Source organism: Somniosus microcephalus, chromosome 10 (genome assembly GCF_052327205.1).
Source record: "Somniosus microcephalus isolate GS21.2 chromosome 10, FLI_Smic_1.0, whole genome shotgun sequence".
NCBI lineage: Eukaryota > Metazoa > Chordata > Chondrichthyes > Squaliformes > Somniosidae > Somniosus > Somniosus microcephalus.
Window position 1 is genome coordinate 96253888 of NC_140996.1, and position 21847 is coordinate 96275734.

Sequence of the window (21847 nt, forward strand, 5' to 3'; positions counted from 1 at the left end):
TGGTCCAAGAGGGAGCTCGAATACACATGGTTACTCTCAGACGATTAAATTTTAAATGCTATGAGAGCGTGGGAGGAAGAATGTGCACAATCTAAACAATAAGCTAAGCTCCAGTTCATTTTTATAAAGGTCCAACAGAGCCCCCTGAGCACTTTGTCAACCTGGTTTTTCACTGCACTGGCGTTATACTAAGCAAAGCAATTTGAGATTGCCTCCTTTGGGGAAGGGAGAGTCTTGCACTGCTTCTCTCTGAAGACAGATCAGGATCTGACACACAAGCTGTTATGATGGCTTTTGCCTCGCTGTGAAGCAGAAACCATTTCATAGCAAAAGTGTACATTATCACTGCAGCCTGAAAAGGTGAAACAGAACCGTGGTGAATAACCGACACAAACTGAACCTACAAAAAAATTTACTGAGGAAGGGAGTTACAGAAAAGAGAGCGAGATATAAAAAAACACCAAAAGGCCCTGGTAAATATGGCGGTGGAGCGGTAATGGGACAGTAATGGATGCGCAGCGTTTTAACTTTGCTACCATCCCATTTTCACCAGGCAGCCTGAGATACAATCAGCCCAAATTAATATGCAACATGAGCTACAACAAAGTAACATTTCAAGGCTCTTCACAGAAATGGATCTCAGAGCCAGAGAAGGGGATATTAGGAGCAACTAAAAGCTTGGTCAAAGAGGTGGTTTTTAAAAAGAGGGTCTTAAGAATGAAGAGAGAGTTACTTATTTTATTATAACATGATCTGCTTAGTGCAAGTGATATTACCTGAATGACCAACAAAAGAAGTGAGAGTTGGTTCAGGTCAAAAATGAAATGTCTCATTTGATGGCAGATCCAAGGAAATTCCTGCCTCTCTGGACTGATCGGTTTTGGTTGTTTTTCACTTGCCCACCACGGCGAGAATTTCCTCGGAGCAACTCCTGCTCCATCATCATACCTTAGCCATAAAAGTGCAGCAAAACCCTGTTTACACCCTATTGCAGTATTTGCTTACTTCATTTTTGGTTTGAGACATCCAATGAAACACTTCACACACCTTAGTCCCCCTAAGGCATTATTATTGTTTAATAAAAACAGAAAATGCTGGAAATGTTCAGCAGGTCAGGCAGCATCTGTGGAGAGAAAAACAGAGCTAACATTTCAGGTCGATGGCCTTACATCAGAATTGGGAAATGTTAGAGAAGCAACAGGTTTTAAGCAAGTACAGAGGCAGGGAAAGCGGGGAGGGGAGGAAAGAATAAAAAAGGGAAGGTCTGTGATAGGGTGGAAGGCAGGAGAGATTAAATGACAAAAGGGATCAAGGTGCAATGCAAAAGGGGGTGATAATGGGACAAGTAAAGAAACAAAAAAGGTGGGTCTAGAGGAGGTGTAAATGAGAATAGCAGCTGCTGTCCAAAAAATGGGGGCAGAGGTTATGATCTGAAATTATTGAACTCAATGTCGAGTCCGGAAGGCTGTAAAGTGCCTAATCGAAAGATGAGGTGCTGTTCCTTGAGCTTCATTGGAACAGTGTAGGAGGCCGCGGACAGAGAGGTCAGAGTGGGATTGAAGCGGAGAATTGAAGTGACAGGCAACTGGAAGCTTGGGGTCCCATTTGCGGACTGAATGGAGGTGTTCTGCAAGTGGTCACCCAATCTGTGTTTGGTCTCCCCAATGTAGAGACCACCGCATCGTGAACAGCAAATACAGTATACGAAATTGAAAGAAGTACAAGTAAATTGCTGTTTCACCTGGTAGAAGTGTTAGGAACCCTGGACGGTGGGAAGGGAGCAGGTAAAATGACAGGTGTTGCATCTCCTGCACTTGCACGGGCAGGTGCCATAGGAAGGGGAATGGGTGTTGGGGTGATTGAGTTGTGGTCCAGGGTGACGTGGAGTCAATGGTCTCTTCGGAATGCTGAAAGTGGAAGGGAGGGGAAAAATTGTTTGGCCACACTGGGAGGTGGTGGAAATGGTGGGGGATGATCCATTGAATGTGGAGGGTGTTGGGGTGGAAGGTGATGTAGGGGGTGGTGGGTGTGGCGCATGCGCCCAGTCAGTTATGCCCCTGACTGTTTGTGAGTGGTTCGAATCGCTCCCAAACAGTCAGGGGCATAACTGACTGGGCGCACGCGCCACACCCGCCACCCCCTACAGAATGGCGACTGCGGCAGGACACCGGCAACAGGGTTGCGATACAGTAGACAATGGTTCGGATGAGCAAACCATGATGGAGGAAAGGATTTCTGATTATGTGTTTAGCAAGGTTTAACAAAGAGGATCACCACTTTGCTAAGGGCTGGGCATCCGGTAGATACAGCAGCTAAGTGGACAGAGGGAAAGGAACACAAGAAGTCATTAGAAAAGGCAGTCTGGCTGATGTGTTTCAAAAAGCAGTTCCAGCTTTTGGACAGGCTCATTGCAGCATAGGCAGTCGAGCTGAGGGAGTCAGCCCTGGAGATCCAGGATAAGGCTCTAGCAGGGGAGAAGTTGTTAGTAGCCTTGCAGGCCCTGAATCAGGAGAGTGCATTTAATGGGAGAACACAAGGCCCAGTTGGAATACCTACGGTGCCAAGTCACCAAAGCCAAGGGAAATGAGTTAAGGTTGCGGGAGAAGAACGCCCGCTTGGAAAGGCAGATTAGGGAACAGGAAGATAAAGTACAGGAGGTAAAGGCAGCGTACAAGCTAGCGAGCGAACAGGGGTTTGAGGCAGACCACGGCCCCTGTAAAGAGAGGATAGAAAATCTGAGCCGGGCCCTCCGGAAGGCAAAAGGCATGGTATGCCTCATAAGCCCAAAGGCAGGCCAGGCAGATTTTATGGGGAACGAGGGGAGGACAGTTCCAACGTCACCGGTAGTGCCTAGGGACGACCCAGTTGAGAGAGGAGACCTCACGACCACCACCCGTAGCGCCAAGTTTCAGCGAGGTTTGGCAGCAAGGGGGGGGGGGGGGCGCAGTGGAACCAGGGGTGGAGCCAGAGGGGGAGGCAGAGGTAGAGCAACCCCCGCCCGTGAAGTCAGAGCCGGGACCGATGTGCCCAGCACGGCATCGGAGGCTCAGACCACCCGTCGATGGCGACGACGAGGGACCCCTCCATAACCAGTTCGTATTACCCTTTAACACCCAACAGCTTAGGGCTATGGTCAATCATATCCCGAAGCTCTCCGAAACTCTCCGAAAAGGGAGACCCCTCGATCCACTTCAGGGAAGTAGAGCAGGCAGCCAGCGTCAACGACTGCGATGGCGCTGAGCAGGCCAAGATTCTGCTATTCTCCCTGGAGAGTAGTCTCCTCCAATTCCTCTCTGACAAGTGTAAGAGGGGGCAGAGCGGGTACGAGGAGCTTAGAGATGCAGTTCTGGAGGCCATGGGAATGAATGAGGGAAGTCCTTTCTCCCGCGTGGAGAAGACGGTCCAGCTCGCAGGGAAAACCCTGCAGGCTTTTGCGGACCGGCTGTGGCCGGTGTACCGGAGGGTCTGTCCGGGGACGCTGGACCGGGGGTTCCTGAACGGGGATCTCCTGGCCCATTGGCTCCGTTGCCTGGTGGCAAACAGCTTGCCACAGGTCCGGGCGAAGGCAGAAGTCTGGTTCGACCCCAAAAATCCCCAGACCACCGAGCTTACGGTGATTAGGCAGCTAACTCTGGCCTACAAAAACGGTAGGGGAGCCGATGCACACCCACCCAAGGGGAAGGTGCAGGAGGTAAAACCCGGACCGGGTAGAAAAGAGTGGCACCAGGAAGGGAGTAACCCCTCCAACACAAAGACGAATTGTTACGGGTGCAGGAAGGATGGTCACTGGTGGAAGGAGTGCAAAGATAACAAGGGAAAGAATTCCATAGCCCCAGCCCAAAAGGCAGAGGGAGGAATCCCTCCTGCAGCGGTCGAGTCATTTTTGGACACCATGAGGTCCTTATTGACCGGCCAGGGGACAGTAGCAGCTGCCACCGGTGCTCTGACCCCATCAGCCCCATCCAACCCACAGCTGTGACTAGAGCCAGCGCAGCCTGTTTACCTGTGTTCTCTCCGGCATGATGAATGGAAAAGACCCCTCTTGGAGATAGAGGTGGAAAAGGTGATGGGGACCTATCTGTTAGACATAGGGGCATCATAAACCGTGGTCTACTCAGCTAACCCCACCACCTCGCCTCTCTCTAACGGGGTCCCATACAGTCTGTCGGGGTTCACAGGTAAAGAACAGGCTGGCTCGTTTTCCATCCCGCTCGCCATTCGGTTAGGACCGCTCTGCTCCAAGTGGACCTGTGTCCTGATGAAATGGGAAGTGGAGGGTGGAAGAGGGGTCCTGGGGGCTGACTTTATTGTAGGCCACGGGATCCTAGTGGATTTGAGGAATCATTGCTTATGGGGGGCAGGTAAAGTAAAGAACGGAGAGGTAGTAGTGATCCCAGGAAAGGAAGGGAAGGGGACCCTCTGCACCATGAAGCCCAAAGAGGGTTATAACCTCGAGCTTATGGTCAGCAACGCCCCACAGGAGTTCCAGGCATTTGTGCAAGCCCACCTGGCCACATTTGCCACACACAAACACGACTGCGGGAGGGTCACAGGGATTGAGGTCAGCGTAGACGGGGACCCCATGGCCCGACCACAGAAACAGTATAACTTCCCCAGGGAAGCAGAGCCAGACATGGAAGCAGCCATGTCCTCTTTAGTACAGCAGGGAGTTCTGAGACCGATAGCCACCCACATGAATTCTCCATTATGGCCGGTCAGAAAGCCGGACAATTCCTGGAGGGCCACGGTGGACTACCGGGTGCTCAATAGTAACATCCCAGCCTGTGCACCCACAGTAGCAGCAGTTGCCGACCTGATAGAAAGTATTCCAGCATCCGCGACCACTTTCACGGTGCTGGATATTTCCAATGGGTTTTGGTCCATCCCTTTAAGGTGGGAGGATCAGTACAAGTTTGCCTTTAAGTTTGAAGGGCAACAGTACACGTGGAACTGCTTGCCTCAGGGCTTTCACAACAGCCCCAGCATTTTCCATCAGTGCATGGCAAACAGTTTAAAGGATTTTAGTCAGCCCAGACAGTTGGTGCAATATGTGGATGACCTGCTCCTGTTCACCGATTCGAAAGAGGAGCATGGCCCACTATTGGCCGAACTGCTCGAGCTGCTAGGGCAGAAGGGTTTCAAGGTAAACCCCAAGAAAGCGCAGATCGGCCAGCAGGAGGTGAAATTCCTCGGCCTGACCGTGCACGCTGGAGAAAGGGCCATAGATAAGGCTAGGAGAGAAGCGGTACAAGACCTACCGGTCCCTAACATAGTAACGGGTGTGAGGTTGTTTCTAGGGCTAACCGGGTACTGCAGAGACTTTATTGGAGGACTATGCAGCCACCGCAGCCCCTCTGCTCCGACTCCTACACAAGGGAGTGGAGTGGCTTGGCTTTGGGTTGAGGGTTGCCAGGCAGCATTTGTCAGGCTCAAGAAAGACTTACAGACCGCGCCAGCTCTAGGGGCTATAGATGGGGGGGGAAAAGAGTTTTTCCTGGAGGTAGCAGCCAGCGGGGACAGCCTGAGTGCTGTGCTACTCCTCCAGGATACTCACGGATGTGGAGAGGAGCTACTCCAACTGTGAGCGGCACCTCTTGGCCACACATTGGGCTGTGAAAAGATCGCTGATCTTCACAGGCACCTCTCCCATCACACACCCACCCAGATGCTTCTGGATGGGAGGATCAAGGATGGAACAGTGAGCAGTGCCCGCATTGCTCGCTAGACCTTGCTCCTCTCACAGATAGATCTCAGAGTGAAGGGTCTCTGCGAGCCAAAGCTCACAGCCAACCTGGTATATCCTGGAACAGCCCACCGGTGTTCCATTGAAGGGGTTTGGGAAGTAAACATAGGTTTACGGGCCAGGATACATCCCACAGGCCGCAAGGTCTATGTAGACGGTTCCAGCACGGTATCTGCTGGTGAGCGTCTCACGGGGTGTGGAGTTTACAACCCAGCGGCAAACATTGCCCTGGCGATTAAGCTCCCCAGAACCATGAGCACCCAGCAGGCTGAACTGTCCACGGTAGTGTACGTCGTTACACACCCCGAAATCTTCCCCACCCGTACACGATTTTCTCGGACAGTATGTTCACGTGCAATTCGTGTACGGAGTACCTGGCCATCTGGTCCCGCCGCGGATACACCTCCGCCGACGGAAGAACCCTCACAGTAAAACCCCTGCTGGAAAAGATCCTGGCAGCAGTGGGGGAGGAAGAGGAGGTTTTCATCCACAGAACCCCGCAGTCTAGGCAACCAGCAGGCTGACTTGCTCGCCAAGGAGGGTGCCCGCACAGGCACTTTCTGGGACCCATTTGGGTCCAGACCCATGGCGGCGGTCAGAGGTAGGGACAGGACACAAGGCAGTGCAGGGGTAGCGTTGGCCCCGGACCTTAAGACGGTCCAAGCCCAAGACCCCGTCCTCAAAGCAGTCCTCAGTGCTGTAGCCGAGTGAAAAAGGGTAGAGGGTCCGTACGGCACAGCAACCCTCTCCGTCAAAGAGGGCATGCGGTTCCGGGGGGGAACAGTGGGTTGTGCCGCAGCAGCACCGGAGGGAATTCCTTCAACTGGCCCATGAGGGTCCAGGAGCGGGACACCCCGGGACTGAGACCACCTGGCAGCGGGTGGATCAGGCGGGATGGTGGCCGGGACTCAGGGACGATGTCCGCGAGTTCTGTGCAGGCTGTGTTGTGTGCGCTGCGAATAACCCCGACCCCCACAAAAGGAAGGTACCTATGGGACACATCAGGAGGGTGGAGGGACCATGGCAGTCGATACAAGTCGACTACATCGGGCCCCTGCCCACCACCCAGAGAGGCTATAAGTACTGTTTAGTCCTGGTGGATGTGTTCACCAAATGGGTAGAGGCCTTTCCCTGCAGAACAGCCACAGCTCTGGGTACTGCCAGGATCCTGGTCCGGGAAGTGTTCTCGCGGTGGGGACTACCACAGTATGTGGAGTCTGACCAAGGGAGTCACTTCACCGGACAGGTGATGCAGAACACCCTTATGCTGTTAGGCATCGAGGGGAAATGGCACGTGGCCCACAACCTACAGTCATCGGGGATTGTGGAACGTATGAACCGGACCCTAAAGGAAAGGTTGAGGAAGGAGATGGTGAACTCGCCCCGTAAATGGGCTAAGGTCCTACCGTTGGTTTTGATGGGGATCCGGGCCAGCCAGTCTAAAAGCATGGGGTACTCCCCTTACGAGCTGATGACCGACAGGGTTATGCGGACCCCCACCCATGTACCAGCCCCGGTGCTCACGGAGGGTCAGCTCAGAGAGGTCAACCGGGACAGGTTCGCCCGAAACCTCCGAGCACCTGAAGCAGGTCCACGAGCAGGCGGCTGGGAACATGGGAAGGCAGCATCGGAGTAATCGATTGCTGCTCAAACCCAGAAAGCACCACGAGTGGGAGGTTGGAGATCAGGTCATGGTGAGAAACTATGCCCGAGTAGGAAGTTTGGAACCATTATACATGGGGCCCTACAGCATTGTAGATAAAGCCAGCCCCATGGTATACGCCATGAAGATGCCCCGGCATACAAAATGGTTTCAGGTCAACCAGTGTAAGCTGTTTAAACCTGAAAGGGGAAAGCAGCCAGTTGGGGTAAGGTCTGAGGAGAAAGATCCTCAGCCTGCAGCAGCAGCGAGTTCCCAGACTGCACAAGCAGGCGCTGTGGCTTGCTTAAAGGGAGGGGCCATCCCGCCCTTCGATTGGGACACTCCCCCACTCTTCTGGGATCCAGACGAGGGGGAGGGACCCGAGAGCAAAAACCCCGCCCTGGACCCAGCCATGGGACCTGGGGGCGGAGACTCTCAGCTCGCAGCAGCAGGCTGCGAAGAGTTACCTGCCCCTAGCCCAGGTTCGGGAGAGGTGAAGCCCGAGGGAGCAGCGGTTCGGGTTAAAGGCCCCTCGGCCAAGAAAGCCCCACCCGCCAAGGCCCCTAGAAGGTCCCCATGGACGCCCTAGCTGAGAAAGCCATGGTCACCAGCTCTCCAGTTACCAAGGGCCGCCCCTCGAGTCAGGGGAGTTCCAAGGACAGAGGTCCTCAGCCAGCAGCCACGGGCTGCGAGGGACCAACAGTGCAGGACGGTGCGGTCATGCCAGGGGTAGCGGCGAGCCACAGTCCAAACAGGGATTAGCCTGGCCACCCTGAGACGGGCGGCAGATGTACGTAGTTTAGGTAATTTAAGTTTTGTTATTGTTAAGTTTAGGTATTTAGCTTAAGTTTGGGTGTTTTAGCTTAAGTTAAATAAGGTGATGGGTAGCGTTAATCAAGTAGTAATCTGCCAAGAGTGTGTATTTGAGTCGAGGTCTCGGGACCCGGCCATGCTTCACCAAGCCAGAGAATCTCTTGGGGACCTGGCTGCATGTTTTTCGATCTTTTTGCACAGAGACTTTCAGGATGAAGGGGATCATAATCCTATTCGCCCTGATTGGGATGAGCGTTGGAAGGTGAGGCGACATGGAGGACTCGCACATCTACGGGTGCCGGGAGCAGTGAACAAGGCACGGAGGGACCTGCCGTCTACGCCCACGAGGGAAGATGGCCCGGGTGGTTGGGATCCAACTCCACCCGGTACTCCAGTCAGACTGGATTCACCTAAGCGTACCGGTTGTGGCCTCACGGATCGGGGTCACTGAAGGTAAACGAGCGTGCCTGACTTGCACAGGACAGATTCCCCTGGGAAGATGGTGGTGGTTCAGGAAGCTGAGCACGGACATGGGAGATCGCACCGCCGACTGGGAACGGATGGGAAACGACACCCACCGAACAGTCACCGGGACCCAAGAAGGGGCGAGTGTATGTTGGGACAAGTGGTGGGAATCGGAACAGGGGATCTATGTCTGTATGCGGGGGTTGAAAAGGGCCTGCCCTACGGGCGTCTCTATCATCTTCTCTGCAGCCAGGCAGGATAAGGGGGAGGGGGTAGAATGGGATTCCCATCTACACACATGCATAGTCCCACGGTACCCAGCCCCAGTTAAAGCTAGTGGCGCGCGCCCGAAAGCCCTTGCCCATGACTCAGGCAGCAAGGACACACCAAGATGGGTGCCCCACCACCACCAATGGACCAGGGAATGGGCTGGTATTGGTGCCTACGGATCAGGTACTGTACCGGGGGTGCACTACGCGGTAGCCTCCGTGATTTTAAATCTCACCGAGGTACATTTACCGGAGTGGTGTCCCAAAGAAACAGAGCAGAGCAGCTATACTAGGCCCTATTAAAGGGTGTGTCAAGAAGTTTTACGAGTTCGATTTCGCCCATGTGGACAAAACCGAACTGTACACCACAAACCGAGAGCTTTGGGTAAAGCAGGGAGACAAAGAAGGGGAGTATGGAATGAAGTTTTTACTGCATTTAATACTGGGTCCTCTGTCATCAACAGTTTGGATGACATAAAGCTACAGACCCAGATAAACGGTTTAAAAACAGTTAAGGAAGATATTACTGGATGAGAACAAGGTAGTGGGCTCGGAGTCGCACGAGGACCAGGCCATGACGGTCCATTTAAAGGAGATCATAGCGGAGTTGGAAAAGCACGCAAAGACAGTAAATGCCCTCATAAGGGAGGACAGAAATGCTTCTGACCAGGCTGCGCCGAATGAGGTGTGCGTGCAATACGGGGCGTGGTTGCTGGGTGGAGGCCGCAGTAATCTGGAGGATTTAAACACAGGGTTTAGTCCCCTCCTGGATCAGCAACAAGCAACTCGCAGCCCTCCACCCATTTGAGAATGCATTAAGCCCATGCCAACTCCGGCTAGCTTCCAAAGCCTACCCAGTCCCCGTGTATTGTGGGCGGTCCAACCACACAATCATGGGAGTAGTAGTTAGGATGCCGGTCATGGGTAGGACAGCTCGACCTGCGCTGGTATACAGGGTTGAGAACATTGGAGTCATTCAAGGGGGTGCACACATTCGTTTCACAGCGGTCCCGCCTTAAATCATAAAGTGGGAGCACTCTATGACAGGTACTGACCACTGAGGGTGCCGGAGCCGGGGAGCACACATAATCCTGTGTCCCCAGCACTTGAATGCCTATTCAAAACCGCAGTGTGGGTTCAGAGCTGCTGGCGCAAAACCTATAAATTGTACCATGGAGGCAATGGCACAAGGCCATGTTCCCCCGCAGGTAGCATATATAGGTGGGACATATTGTGTCACCACCGGTGCGTCCCACTACCAGCATGGACAGCATAGCTGGTGTCTGGTTAGTGACAGCAGTTTCTGTTTTAAACCAGAGGCAGAAGTTCAAGTGGCCCAGGAGTGAATTGTCCCCATTCTTGAACCCTCCACTGTTCACCTCACTGTGAAGGAGAATTTTATGAATTTGCAAAAGTACGTAGCGCATTTTGGCTATGAAATTCCCCCTCTCCCTGAACACCTTACCAAAATACTCAAAGCCGTCATAGTTTCACAGAAACATTTTTACACTCTAGAGCAGAAGACAGTAGAGATAGGGGCTAAGATATTGGATATTGTGATTCCACCCTGGTGAGACATTTTCAATAACAGAGGTCCCTTCGTGGATCAGACTGGCAAACCACAAGAATGTGGGAAACCAGTTAGGGATAGTGTTGTATCTAGTTTGCATTCAATGTAAGGGAAAAGGTCAGATATTAGAATTCCGAAACCAGAAGATCTGGAAGGAACATTACGTGAAGGTGGAAGGAGATACGCCTGTTTGAGTCTTTTCCTTGTATTTTTGATTAAAGATTGTTGTTTTTTTGTGTTTGTTGTTTTAAATAAAGTTTTTTGTTTTTTGCGACGCGTTTAATAAAGATGTATGTGTGCCAAGTGGTGCAGGGGTGTTGGACCCCTCCATGCTTGGATGTGTGTAAAAGTCTGTAATTTATCCTATGTATGCTTATGTACACTACATTTTCGCGGAATGGGAAGTGCATGTGTCGCGGGTGTATTAGATAGGTAATTACAGGGGAAGGTTGACTATGGAGGGTCAGAAAAATTTTGCTCACCTTGCAAGAATAATACTTCAAGCAAGTTTTAGTATCACAGGGGGGAGTGTAAGATTTGCAAAATTCCCACATTTCCCCCAAGTTATTAATAAAAGGGACGCTGCATGGACATTTTAAAAAGGGTACCCAAAAGATGGCATCCGCACCTCGTGACCAAAAGCCTGCAAGATTTTAAAAGGTTGGACTCTATGGCAGCACAAGCAGCTTTTGGGGAAATCGAAACCTAAAATGCAGTTTCTGTGAAAAAGGGCTTTGTATTTTGGAAAGCAGACAGCAGGACTTTGAATATGCATTGAGCCAGATCGTAGACAGATCAAAACTAGTTAGGCCTATACTTGAGGCCATCAAGTTGTCTGCATAAATAATCGGAAACAGCTTAAGGAAGCCATCGAGGCTGGACAGGCCGATTAGGATGCATTAATAACAATACAGCTCGGACATCAGACCATTAGGTGCGATAAACGACCATCTAAAAACAGTTAGTTTAGATTGCTACAATCATTTAAACCAGCCCGCCAAAATTGGAACAATGAACTAACCTGATTTGGCGCGCAGATAAGGGGCTTCGTAAGGAGTATAACTGCAGGCCCCGGGTAGCAATCTCTCTCTTGCTCTTGCGGCTCCGGCCTCTTGGGCTGCCGCCGCTCCTACTTGTGCCCTGGCCTCATGGTGGTTTCTCTCCTCGCTCCCCGTAGCAGAGTTTCAGTAACTAAGGACACCATACCAATTGCAGGGGAGGCGATCGAGACCCAAGTCCATAGCCATCCAGGACGCAAAAAGGGGCGAGACGAAAGTGAGTAGGCAGTTCAGGACTTGTATAGTAACCGAACGAGACGAGACGAAAAGACGGTAACAACTCATAAGAGCGGAGCAGGGCAGCAAAAAACGTATTGATGAGGCCAAGCGTCTAGTTATAAGCTGGTGCTTGGTGAGACGAACATTCCTGTTGAGCACTGCGAAAACGCAGGTGTCCACGCCACGACGAATATACTGGCGTTTTAGCGCTTGGGTAGGAAACTCTAGGCAGTTAAGACTGCCAACTGCCCTATAGGCACAACGTTGCTGCCGCCGACCGCCCGAGGGAGAAGAAGAGGAGAACCCATCGCGACGAGATGACAACTGCAGCGGAGGGGGAAGAAGGTGTGTCGCAGCAGCAGATCCAGCACCGCGCCCCTGAAGACCACATGGCGACGGGGTACCTAAGAGGACAGAGAACCAAACCTCAAAACCTGCACTCGTTAACAGTTGGCTTTTGCTTTGGATTGGTGAGCATGAATTCTGGCCCCTCATAGCTTAATCTAGTTAGGTATAGGGGGTGGGATAAGGATAAGGGGATTGTTAATATAGTTTGTTTTCCCTCGATGTGCCTTGTGTTCCCCATTCGCTGTATAAGTATAGTTATTTTGTATTTGCCTGTATTTTTATACTAGTAACTTCTCGTAAGGCTGTGTTAATTTCTGTTTTAATAAAATCTTGGTTTTCTTACATCCAAACCACCTGTCTACTTGAGTTTTCTGTATCGCCGCCTGTACCCAAGTCCGGTGTCTAGAACCCAGGGGCGTGGGAGCGATTCGAACCGCTCACAAACAGTCAGGGGTATAACTGACTGGGCGCACGCGCTACACCCGCCACCCCCTACAGTGATGACACGTGGAACCCTATCATGATTCTGGGAGGGAGGGGAAATGGTGAAAGCAGAAGTACGGGAAATGGAACAGACACAGCTGAAGGCCCTGTTAACCATGGTGAGGGGGTTAGTGTAAAACAGACGATAGCCTTCAATGGAAATAACAATCGGGAGAGATGTAAAACGGGCTGCCGATTCGCTATTGACCATTTCATACTATCGTGTCATATTGTTTCGATTCAATCTAAAGAGGAAAAAGGAATACATAGCAGAAGCACTGGTATAGAAGTTGGCATCCTCAGAATAGATGTGACAGAGACAGAGAAACTGGGAGAATGGAATAGAGTCCTTACAGGAAGCGGGTGGGGAGGAAGTGTAGTCCAGGTAGCTGTGGGAGTCAGTGGGCTTATAGTGGACGTTTGTTGATAGCTTATCCCCAGAAATGAAGACAGAGAAGTCAAGGAAGGGAAGGGAAGAGTTGGAGATGGAACATGTGCAGGCAAGGGAAGGGTGGAAATTAGAAGCAAAGTTGATGAAATTTTCCAGTTTTTTTGGGGGGGAGGCGAAGAACAGGAAACGGCACTGATACACAGTCATCAATGTACCGGAAAAGGAGGTGAGGGAGAGAACCCAAGTAGGACTGGAACAAAGAATGTTCCACATAGCCCCATGAAAAGGCAGGCATAGCTATGACCTATGCGGGCTCCCATAACAACACCTTTTATTTGGAGTAAGTGAGTGGAGTCAAAGGGAAAGTTGTTCAATGCGAGAACAAGTTCAGCTAGGCAGAGGAGGGTGGTGGTGGTGGATGGGGACTGATTGGGCCTCTGTTCAAGGGAGAAATGGAGCACTCTCAGGCCATCCTGGTGGGAGATGGAAGTATATAGGGGATGGAAGTGAATAGTGATTGGACGACCATGGTGAAAAGGTGATGGTTACGGCTAGGAAACTGTTAAGGCGGTGGAGGGCTTCAGATGAGTCACGGATGTAGGTGGGAAGAGTCAAGATAAGGGGAGAAAGAGAGTTGAGATAGGAAGAAATCAGTTCCGTGGGGCAAGAACAGGCTGAAACGATGGGTCTACCAGGGGAGTTCTATTTGTGGGTCTTGGGAAGAAGGTAGAAGCGGGCTGTGCGGGGTTGGGGGACTACGAGGTTGAAGGCCTTGGAGGGACGATTTAAGAACATAACAAAAAGGAGCAGGAGTAGGCCAATCGGCCCCTCGAGCCTGCTCCGCCATTCAATAAGATCATGGCTGATCTGATCCTAACCGCCAATCCACTATCACAGAACCATCTCCTGAATCTAACAGAATTAGACACACAAAATAGGAGCAGGATCAGGCTACACGGCCCCTGGGCCCGCTCCGCTACCCACAGGGCCATGACCATTCCGAACCTAGACTCATGTCCAAATTCCTGCCCGCTCCCCGTAACCCTTAATTCCCTTTACTTCTAGGAAACTGTCTATTTCTGTTTTAAATTTATGTAATGATGTAGCTTCTACAGCTTTTTGGGGCAGCATATTCCATGGACCTACCACCCTCTGAGTGAAGTAGTTCCTCCTCATCTCAGTTTTGAAAGAGCAGCCCCTTATTCTAAGACTATGCCCCCTAGTTCTAGTTTCACCCATCATCGGGAACATCTCCCCCGCATCCACCCGATCCAACCCCTTCACAATCTTATATGTTTCAATAAGATTGCCTCTCATTCTTCTGAACTCCAATGAGTAGAGTCCCAATCTACTCAACCTCTCCTCATATGTCCATCCCCTCATCCCCGGGATTAACCGAGTGAACCTTCTTTGTACTGACTCGAGAGCAAGTATGTCCTTTCTTAAGTATGGACACCAAAACTGTACACAGTATTCCAGGTGCGGTCTCACCAATACCTTGTACAACTGAAGCAATACCTCCCTATTTTTATATTCTATCCCCCTAGCAATGAAAGCCAACATTCCATTGGCCTTCTTAATCACTTGCTGCACCTGCATACTAACCTTTTGAGTTTCGTGCACCAGGACCCCCAGATCCCTTTGTACTTCAGTACTTTCCGGTTTCTTGCCATTAAGATAATAACTTGCTCTACGATTTTTCCTGCCAAAGTGCATAACCTCACACTTTCCAGTATTGTATTCCATCTGCCAAATCTCTGCCCACTTACTTAGCCTGTCTATGTCCCCTTGCAGGTTTTTTATGTCCTCCTCACTCACTACTTTCCCTCCCATCTTAGTATCATCTGCAAACTTTGATATGTTACACTCGGTCCCTTCCTCCAAATCGTTAATATAGATTGTAAAGAGTTGGGGACCCAGCACTGACCCCTGAGGAACACCACTAGTTACTGATTGCCAGTCTGAGAATGAACCATTTATCCCAACACTCTGCCTTCTGTTAGATAGCCAATCCTCTATCCATGCCAGAATATTACCCCCAATCCCGTGATTTTTTATCTTAAGCAATAATCTTCTGTGTGGCACCTTGTCAAATGCCTTTTGGAAGTCTAAATACACTACGTCCACTGGTTCCCCTTTATCCACCCTATGTGTTACTTCCTCAAAGAACTCCAGCAAATTTGTCAAACATGACTTCCCCTTCATAAAACCATGCTGACTTTGTCCTATTAAATTATGATTATCCAAATGTCCTGTTACTGTCTCCTTAATAATGGACTCCAAAATTTTACCTACCACAGATGTTAGGCTAACCGGTCTATAGTTTCCAGCCTTCTGCCTACTGCCCTTTTTAAATAAGGGTGTTACATTAGCAGTTTTCCAGTCTGCCGGGACCTTTGCCGAGTCCAGGGAGTTTTGGAAAATTATTACCAATGCATCCACAATCCCTACCGCCACTTCTCTGAAGACCCTAGGATGTAAGCCATCAGGTCCAGGTGATTTATCTGCCTTGAGTCCCATTATTTTACCGAGTACCACTTCCTTAGTGATTTTGATCGTGTTTAGCTCCTCCCCCCCTTTAGCCCCCTGTTTGTCCAGTGTTGGGATATTCTTAGTGTCTTCTACTGTAAAGACTGATACAAAATATTCATTCAGTGTTTTTGCCATCTCCATATTTCCCACCATTAATTTCCCGGTCTCATCCTCTAAGGGACCAACATTTACTTTAGCCACCCTTTTTCTTTTTATATAAACTATAAAAACTCTTACTATCTGTTTTTATATTTTTTGCTAATTTACTTTCATAATCTATCTTCCCTTTCTTAATCAATCTTTTTGTTATTTTTTGCTGTCTTTTAAAGTTTTCCCAATCCTCTATCCTCGCACTAGATTTGGCTACCTTATATGCCCTTGTTTTTAGTCGAATACTATCCTTAATTTCTTTACTTAGCCACGGATGGCTGTCTTTTCTTTTACACCCTTTTCTTCTCAGTGGAATATATATTTTTTGGAAGTTGTAAAATAACTCCGTAAATGTACACCACTGATCATGTATCGTCTTACCCTTTAATCTATTTTCCCAATCCACTCTCCTCAATTCCGCTCTCATACCTTCATAGTCTCCTTTATTCAAGCTTAGCACGCTTGTTTGAGATCCAACCTTCTCACCCTCTAATTGAATATGGAATTCAACCATGTTATGGTCACTCATTCCAAGGGGATCCTTTACTAGGACATTTTTAATTAATCCTGTCTCGTTACACAGGACCAGATCTAAGGTTGCTTGCCCCCTGGTCGGTTCAGTTACATACTGCTCAAGAAACCCATCCCTAATACACTCAATGAACTCATCCTCAAGGCAGCCCTGCCCAATTTGATTTGTCCAATTAATATGATAGTTAAAATCCCCCATAATTATAGATGTTCCCTTATTAAAAGCCTCAACTATTTCCTGATTGATACTCTGGCCAACAGAGTTGCCACTGTTCGGAGGCCTATAGACTACGCCCACTAGTGTTTTTTTCCCCTTATTATTCCTTACCTCCACCCAAACTGTTTCATTATCCTGATCTTTTGACCCAATATCATTTCTCTGTATTACAGTGATTCCTTCCTTTATTAACATAGCCACCCCACCTCCCCTTCCTTCCTGCCTGTCCTTCCTGATCGTTAAATAACCTGGTATGTTTAATTCCCAGGCATTGTCACCCTGCAGCCATGTTTCTGTAATGGCCACAAGATCATACCCATATGTAGTTATTTGTGCCATTAACTCGTCTATTTTGTTACAAATGCTACGTGCATTCAGATAGAGAACTTTCAAAGATGTTTTGTGACACTTAGTTCCTACTTTTGCCCTTTTTATTACTTTACCTTTTACTCCATACCTTCTGCCCCTTCCTGACACGCTCTGGTTTTTAATTTCCCCACTGCTACCTAAGTCTATGACCTTCTCTGTTGTCATTTTTATTATTTGCTCTCTAGGAACCTCCCCCCCACTAGTTAGTTTAAAGCCCTCTCTACAGCCCTAGTTATATGATCCGCCAGGACTCTAGTCCCAGCACTGGCCAAGTGAAACCCGTCCCAACGGAACAGCTCCCTCCTGCCCCAGTACTGGTGCCAGTGTCCCAGGAAGCAAAACCCATTTCTCCCACACCAGTCTTTGAGCCACGCATTTAACTCTCTAATTTTATTTGTCCTAGCCAAATTCGTTCGTGGCTCAGGTAATAATCCAGAGATTTCCAGAGGAGGTCAGGTTAGTGACAATCTTGGAAACGATAGCTTGATGTTTGGTAGTGGGATCATGGTCCAGGGGGAGGTAGGAGGAGGTGTCAGAGTGTTGGCGTCAGAGAGTTGGCGTTCAGCCTCCGCAAGGTAGAGGTTGGTTCGCCAAACAACAACAGTGCCACCCTTGTCAGCAGGTTTAATGACAAAACCTGTTACATCTCTAACATTTTCCGGTTCTGATGAAAGGTCATCAAAATGAAATATTCATTTTGTTTCTCTCTCTACAGATGCTGCTTGATCTGCTGAGTATTTCCAGCATTTTCTGTTTTTATTTCAGATTTCCCCATCCACATTATTTTGCTTTTTTATTATTGTTTAAATGTAGATTCCACTGTAGTACAACTCGTATACTAAAGGGGTACAAAATATCTATTATGCAAGTGATTCTACAAAGTAACATGTAATATAATATTCATGCAAAATTACTGCTATATAGTAAAGTTCTTCATCTAACAAGCTGTATCTGTAAACTAATCAGATGGAAAATTACAAATCTGGGAGGCACCAAAACATATTTCACCTTAACTGTAGCCGTCAGCTTTCTAATCCTGGAGGTGCAGAACTTAAACTATTCTGCTGTCTCGCCTATTTAAGTCCTGAAGCTACAGCCTATGTGGCTTTCAGCACACATCCCAATTAAACGATTGTAGGGAAGGAAAGTTACAAAACAAACAACATCAAGTGGCAACATTATTGGACCAATAAAAAGCCTTTTATCTAATTGAAGGAACATTAGCTCCTCATCACTTGACTGCAGTCCTTCTCACAGGGTGGCCATGTAGGATTGTTTTTGCAAAAAGGGTAATTTACTGTGTGTTATATGAACAGCTACAATTCAATAGTCTGTGTAGCATTTTAATTCAAAATCTAAGAGCCTCTATCTTAAACATGCATCTATATAAAATAAAGCAGATCGATCTGGGCATTACATTTCCATTCTAAACCTAGTTTACTAACAGCAATTAAACAGGGTTTCTGCTACATTTCCAGTGAAGTTATCGCACTGGACTGGGAGCAGCTCCAAGGAAAATCCAGGCCTATGAGATTGTAGAGAAAGAAAGACTTGCATTTATGTAGGGAACACTAATATCACAGTAATACATCTAATCAACCCTAGAAATAACTAAGATTACCATATACAACCAAAATAAATATAAAACTTAAACACTAGCACATCCTTTTATTCCTATTCTCACTTCTCTCTACATTCTGTATTTTTGATCTCACTTTATTTCACTCTTTTTCAAACTTCCATAATCTGTTCTAACCTCCCAACCCGATCATTTCTAAAGTAAATTAATTTACTTACCATGGGGTAAATTTTCACCTCATGCTCGTTGTTCTTGTTATAAACTTTAGTCAGGCACAAAAATTAAAACTGAAATGGCTTTGTTATCGCCATGGGAACATTTGATTTACTTATCCTGGGGCAGATTATCACCTTAAACTCTCCCAGCACAGAGCTTTTCACACTGGAATCACAGATTTGGGTGCATATCTCCCATATTTACTGGGTGGAGAATTGTGAGGACATGAGTCCAAACTCCCAGTACACACTCCTGGCAATGCAAAACTCTGTGTTAGGAACATTAGTAATGAAAATATACTCGCATTGAAACTTTTTTCTGCCCCTTGTTCCTACCATCCATTTGGAGGGAGTGGAACCAATTTTGAAAATTTGCCATTTGATTGGCTAAGGACCAGCTCCAATGGTTTGAATTTCAAAGTGGCAATCACAGACACATGTCCCTGCATCTGGGTAGGAAGTGGCTGATCAGTATTCTTGTTGGTACTGCTCAAAAGAACAGTGCTTGGATTGGTCAATTCGTCTGTGGTGTGCTAAGGAATAACATCATCATTAGTAGCTGTCTCAAAGGCCCTTCAATTATTCCGTGGACTGCTGGTGGATAATGACTCAACACATTAACCTGAAATTTTTCTCTCTACCATTTTAACCCAGATACTTTTTTAAAAATTCATTCTTGGGGTGCTGGGAAGGCCAGCATTTATTGCCCATCCTGAGTTGCTCTTGAGAAGCTGGTGGCTGTGGGCCTTCTTGAACCATTGCAGTCTGTGTGGTGAAGGTGCTTTTAGGTAAGGAGTTCCAGGATTTTGACCCAGCGATCTATGTCCAAGTCAGGATGGTGTGTGGCTTGTAGGGCAACTTGGAGGTAATGGTGTTCCAATGCACCTGCTGCCCTTGTCCTTATAGGTGGTGGAGGTCGTGGGTTTTGGAAGTGCTGGAAGGGATAGAGGAGGGAGAGAGAGATTCCATATTCAATAAATTGCAAATGTTGGCAGAGCTGATGACATTATTGGTCATTTATTTTTACCCATTAAGTTTCAGCATCATAACGCAAGTAATCACTGGTGCCAAGATTTCTGACTGTCCCATTGATGTTCATAATGCCCATCGTCAGGGAAATATTTGAATTACTTCTTGCCACTTTGATTGGCCAATCCAAATTCACCTTAAGAACATTTTCAAAATTCCATCAGAACACAATTGCTGAGGCTTTTAACTCATCCTACTTGATCCTTTTAACTAACCCCCTAAAGAGTTTTTTTGTATATTTATAACTAATCATGCTAACTATATTAATACTTGCAGTAAATACTCAAACAAAATACTGACGGCTATCTTTATAGACTTGTACTTATGTTTAGTGAACCTAAAGTTTCTGTAACATTAGTTTCAGTGTGGGTGGTTAAGTGGTTTATAATGCTATTAGAAGTCAAGTTTTGTTCTCAACACTGGCATCATGATTTGAATATAGTAGGATATCATTTATAATTTACAAGATCACAAGATGATATAGATGAAGAAGGCCATTTGATCTATTTTAGCTCACCCAGCCAGAATAGCACTATAGACCTGTCATCGTAGTATCAAATTGTCCTTAATTAATTCCAGGGTTTTTGCCTCCACTAATTTACCCAGAACTCTATTCCGTGTGGTGATCACTCTTTGTGTAAAGAAACATTTTCTGACATAAACTTGACATTTGCCTTTCACTAGTTTGAACCTTTCTATTATTGTCAGAGCTTAGTTTGAAATAGTGTTCTATATTTATCTTTTTTATGCCATTTACTATCTTTTATATATCTCAATAAGTTCACCTGTCAGTCGCTTTCTTTCAAGTCTGAAAAACCTAAGCCCTCTAACAATAGGCTCTTCTCTACACTGCCTCCAGGGCTTGAATGTTACCCTAGCATCTCTGTGACCAGAACTGAACACAGTACTCAATGTGTGATCTGACCAGAACACAATTTTGCTCAAACACGACTTCCTCCGGCCTGTACTCCACTGTTTTGCATTTATATATATTTAGTATTAGGAACATTGGAATTGCTAGATAAAAAATGACCATGGTCCATCTAATTTGTCTTGGATACATAGAAGATAGGAGCAGGAGTAGGCCATTCGGCCCCTCGAGCCTGTTCTGCCATTTAATGAGATCATGGCTGATCATCCAAATTCAGTACCCTGTCCCTGCTTTCTCCCCATATCCCTTGATCCCTTTAGCCTTAAGAAATATATCTACTCCTTCTTGAATATATTTAATGAATTGGCCTCAACTGCCTTCTGTGGTAGAGAATTCCACAGGTTCACCACTCTCTGGGTGAAGAAATTCCTCCTCCTCTCAGTCCTAAATGGCTTACCCCTTATCTTTAGACTGTGACCCCTGGTTCTGGACTCCCCTGCCATCGGGAACAGCCTTCCTACATCTAGTCTGTCTAGTCCTGTTAGAATTTTATAAGTTTCAATGAGATCCACTCTCATTCTTCTAAACTCTAGTGAATATAAGCCTAATTGACCCAATCTCTCCTCATACATCATTCCTGCCATCGCAGGTATCAGTCCAGTGCATCTTCGCTGCACTCTCTCCATAGCAAGAACATCCTTCCTCAGATAAGGTGAACAAAACTGCACACAATACTCAAGGTGTGGTCTCACCAACGCCCTGTACAATTGCAGCAAGATATCCTTGCTCCTGTACTCGAATCCTCTCGCTATGAAGGCCAACATACCATTTGCCTTCTTAACTGCCTGCTACACCTGCATGCTTACCTTCAGTGACTGGTGCACAAAGACACCCAGATCTTGTTGCACTTTCCCTTTTCCCAATCTATTGCCATTCAGATAATAATCTGTCTTCCTGTTTTTGCCACCGAAGTGGATAACCTCGCATTTATCCACATTATACTGCATTTGCCATGCATCTGCCCAATCACCCAACCTGTCCAAATCATACTGGAGTTTCTCTGCATCCTCCTCACAGCACACATGCCCACCCAGCTTTGTGTCATCTGCAAACTTGGAGATATTACATCTAGTTCCCTCGTCTAGATCATTTATATATATTGTGAATAGCTGAGGTCCTAGCACCGATCCCTGCGGTACCCCACTAGTCACTGCCTGCCACTCGGAAAAGGACCCGTTTATTCCAACTCGTTGCTTTCTGTCTGCCAACCAGTTCTCCATCCAAGACAGTACCTTACCCCCAATCCCATGTGCTTTAACTTTGCACGCTAATCTCTTATGCGGAACCTTATTG

At 47.8% G+C, this 21847-nt stretch overlaps 1 long non-coding RNA gene across 1 annotated transcript; it reads right to left on the bottom strand.

Annotated features, from left to right (window-relative positions):
* Window positions 1-411: 411 nt before the first annotated feature.
* LOC147111583 (uncharacterized) lies at window positions 412-19008 on the bottom strand. Its single transcript, XR_015079849.1, has 3 exons — window positions 18598-19008; window positions 11524-12183; window positions 412-1123 (listed from the first exon to the last, which is right to left on the bottom strand). It is a non-coding gene; the product is annotated as an uncharacterized LOC147111583 (long non-coding RNA).
* Window positions 19009-21847: the final 2839 nt, after the last annotated feature.